Genomic DNA, 4685 nt, shown 5'->3' on the forward strand with positions numbered 1-4685 from the left:
GCTGAGTCACTTCAGTCGTGTCCGACTCTGTGTGACCCCATAGACAGCAGCCCACCAGGCTCCCCTGTCCCTGGGATTCTCCAGGCAAGAATACTGGAGTGGGTCACCATTTCCTTCTCCAATGCATGAAAGTGAAAAGTGGAAGTGAAATCGCTCAGTCAGGTCCGACTCTTGGCGATCCCATGGACTGCAGCCTACCAGGCTCCTCCATCCATGGGATTTTCCAGGCAAGAGTACTGGAGTGGGGTGCCACTGCCTTCTCCTAATCAACTATACTCCAGTATAAAATAAATAGTGTTTTTAAAAAAGATCATTCAGTATCTGTCTTCTTGCGTTTGACATTTCGCTTACATAATGACCTCAAAGTCCATACATGTTCTCACAAATGGCAGGATTTCCTACTTTTTTGTGGCTGAATAATATTGTATTATATATGTGCATCATTCATATTGTCCTTATCTATTCATCCATCAGTGGACATTTAGTTTGTTTCCATGTCTTGGCTATTGTAAATAATGCTGCATTGAACGTGAGGATGCAGGTATCTTTTCTGAATGATTTCATTTTCTTTGCACAAGTACCCAGAAATGGAATCGCTGGATCATAGATAGTTCTATTTTTAATTTTTTGAGGAACCTGCGTACCATTTTCCAAAGTGGCTACATCAATATACATTCTAGCAACAGTGCACTCGGGTTTCCTTTTCTCCACATAATGGTCAATACTTATCTCCATCTTTTCAATAGCAGGCATTCTAACAGGCATGAGGTGATATCTCATTGTAGTTTTGATTTGCATTTCCCTGATGATGAGTGACGTTGACCACCTTTTCATGTACTATTTTTTCCCCATTGTATACTCTTGGCTTCTTTGTCATAAATTAATTGACTGTACATGTGCAGGTTTATTTCTGGAACTTCTTTAATTATTTGTCTTTTTTCCATGCTGTAGGTTTAAGAGAGAGTTTTTTAAAATGTATATTAGATCTCCTCCCTTCTCTGCTTTTAACTTGATAATGACCTTTCCCCTGCCCTTAAAAGAAAGCCTGAATTCCTCACCTGCATATGCACAACCTGGCCCTGACTACTTCAATTTTGTTACAAAACTAGCACCCTCACTCAGAACTGGGCAGTCTCATGGGCTTCTGGTCAATCCCTCTTATTTATTACCTTAGGGAAGTTGCAGTCACCATCAGTGTTTACCCTCTGCTACGAAGCCTTCCTACCTAAAGGTCCCACCCTCTGCGTATCTATCATTCAGCTCAAATCTCTCTCTTGCAAAGAGACTTTTTTTTTGAAAATCCTATATACCCTTTTACAGGCAGAGAGAGTGCCTTATTCTTTTCCCATCCAACTCTTTATCACCTTTGACAGTTGCTTAGTTCGTTTATGTCTGTGCTTGTCTAATGTCTGGTTCCCCTAACAGCCTGCAACTTCCCTGAGGGACCTTGGCTCTGGTTCACAAAGGCATCTGGTGTATTGTCTAGCACATAATAGACACTCAATAAATGCTTGTTAAAGGAAGAAAGGGAAGAAGAGAGGAAGGGAGGGAAGAACTTCCGTCCCATAGGTAGGAAGGAAGCAACAAAGGGCATTAGGAGTAAAAAAGGGCCAGATTTTAAAAAGGTAGGAATGGGCCTTTTTGGTTACAACTTTTAAAAATTACGTCATTAATATAATGTAGAATGCATTCTAGTGGTTGAAGATTCAAATGATACAGAAATATAAGAAATTTAAGTTTCCTTTTACCATCCCATCTTCAAACTTACTTCTCATCTCAAGGGTAACCACTATTTATTGCTAGTTTGGCAAATATCTTAACACATCTATACACATGTAGACTTTTCTTTTTTAAAATCATGAATAGAACCATCACTTACTAGTTCTTGTGTGAAACCTTTCTCCTTGGCAGAAACCTTCCTTGTTACTAACAATGTTATTGCATTACTATTGTCTGTTCTCATCACTTTTTACTGCAAGTCAATAAGAGGAAGTTCCAAGGAAAGAGGATGGATATCTGTCTGATTACTCTGCTCTTATACACTGGCCTACAGGGCTGCTCAAGGCTCCAGCTGATTCAGTTCCTGATGAGGGCTCTCTGCTTGGATTGCAGACAGCTGCCTTCTCAGTGCGTCCTCCTATGGCTGTTCCTGGGTGTGTGTGTGTGTATGTGCGTATGCACACAGGTGTTTGTTTGCACAGGGAGGTACTAGGGGGAAGATGGGTGGGTAGAAGTGAGAGAGAGAGAGAAAGAGGGAGGGAGGGAGGACCTTCTGATCTCTCTTCTCATAAGGACACTAATCCTATAGGAACAGGGCCCCATCCTTATAATCTAGTTTAAACTCAGTTACCTCCTTAAAAGACCTTCCTCCAAATACACCCACAATTGGGGTCAGGGCTTCAATAAGTGAATTCAATATATGAATTTGCAAGAGACATGAATGTTCAGCCTATAACACAGTGGAGTATTATTCAGCCTTAAAAAGGAAGGGAATTATGACACATGCTAAAACATGGATGAGCTTTGAGAATATTATACTAAGTCAAATATGTCAGTCACAAAAGGATAAGCATTGTATGATTCCAGTTGTTTGAAATACCTAGAGGAGTCAAAATCATAGATGTAGAAAGTAGAAAGAGTTATGGTGATGAATGATAGCAATGGTTGCATAATAATATAAATGTATTTTTTAATCTTTTTTGTTTTAAAAAATTTTTAATTATTTTTTCTTCATTTACTTTTTATTTTTTGAATGTACTTTTAATACCTCTAAACTGATTGAGGTGGTAAATTTATGCATATTTTACCAAAAATTAAAAAAAGGTCTCACTGAAAGCATGTAGATTCTCTTGTATTTGGAGTGCTGAAGGAATAAAAGGTTAAAGTTTTAAAAAGGAAAAAGATCTTACAGAAGAATTTAGAATAGTTCTAGGAAGATAGAGTCCACAATCTATACCAATTGATTCATTCATTAGTCAGAAGCTGGGCTGCAAAAAATTGGGTAGAAAAGTTACAGTGGAAAGGCTCAGAGGGTAGCCTAACAAATCCTTTGTTGTGCAGGGATTCAGACAGGTTTTGTAAAGCTGCAGATGTGTGACAAGTTCTGGAGCCAATATCTTGTGATAGTCGATTGGAGTCATATCCTGACACACAAGTAAGTTAAGAGGTGAAACCATTGAAGATATCAGGGATAGATTCTTTAACACTCTATTTGTTGTTGTTGTTTTTTTAATGGATTTTAAATTGTATTAAACTACACATCAAATTTACTATATGGACCATCTTTAGCTGTGTAGTTCTGGCCCATTTAAGGACATTCTCATTGCTGTGTAAACATCACCACCATCCCTCTCCAGAACACTTCTCATCTTGCCAAACTGAAACTCTGTACCTATTAAATAGTAACTCACTCTCCCCCAGTTCCTAGCAACCACCATTTTACCTTCTACCTCTATGGTTCTGACTCTAGGCTCCTCGTATGAATGGACTCAGAGTATTGGTCCTTTTGCTACTGATTCATTTCACTCAGCATAACAAACTCAAGGTTCATTTATTTTGTAGCATACATCAGAATCTCCTTCCTTTTTAAGAGTGAATAATATTCCACTATATGTATATACCCCATTTTGTTGATCCATTCATTACCATTTGTTAACTAGACAACCATCTGAGGAGCCTCAGATTTCTCTAAAGACAAACAATATGGGAAGAAACATAGCTACTCTGTGACCCTCAGAGCAAGTGGAGGAAAGGGAGGAAAGGTAGCTTCCACACAAAATGTGGGTCAGAACCTCGCCTTGTCTTCCTTCTTTTGCTCTTTAAATCTCTGGCTTATTCTTGTCATTCTGCCTTTATTCTCTGCCCACACACTGTTCAGGAATGTAAAGATGGAAATTATTACTTTTTAAAAATTATTTATTTATTTATTGGCCTGGAGTAGGAAATGGCAACCCACTCCAGTATTCTTGTCTGGAAAATTCCATGGACTGAGGAGGCTGGCGGGCTACAGTCCATGGGGTTGCAGAGTCGGGCACGACTGAGTGACTGTCACTTGGCTGTGGTGGCTGTTTATTGCTGCCTGTGGACTTTCTCCAGTTGTGGTGATCGGGGGTTACCCTTTGTTGTAATGCAGGGGTGTCCCTTTGCAGTGGCTTCTCTTCTTGCAGAGCACAGACTCTGGAGCACAGGGGCTTCAGTCGTTGCAGCACGTGGGCTCAGTAGCTGTGGTTCCCAGGCTCTAGAGCACGGGCTCAACAGTTGCAGCACACAGACTTAGTTGCTCCATGGCATGCGGGGTCTGCTCGGACCAGGGGTCAGACTCATGTTTCTTGCATTGCAGGTGGTTTCTTTACCACTGAGCCACCAGGGAAGCCCCAAAGAATTGCTTTTATATTAACCTTTTCCCCCCAGGTGTATGTGTTTGTGTGCGTGTGGTAATTTCTTGATATGATATTAGTTACAAGTAGCTTGCTCAATAGCCAATACCCCCCTCTCCCAAAAAAAGCATCTCAGTGTATTTTCATGTTGCTTTGTTGGCTGGTCACTCCCCATTATTCCCCATTCCATAGCCAAAACAAGTAAAACATCCCTTTCAGAGACAAGAACAACAGTTTTTAAATAAAAGACCTAATGAGTTCTTTGAAAGTCAGTGTAACCATAGACCTGAGCTATACAGGTCTGATTCA

Source organism: Capra hircus, chromosome 18, assembly GCF_001704415.2.
Source record: "Capra hircus breed San Clemente chromosome 18, ASM170441v1, whole genome shotgun sequence".
NCBI lineage: Eukaryota > Metazoa > Chordata > Mammalia > Artiodactyla > Bovidae > Capra > Capra hircus.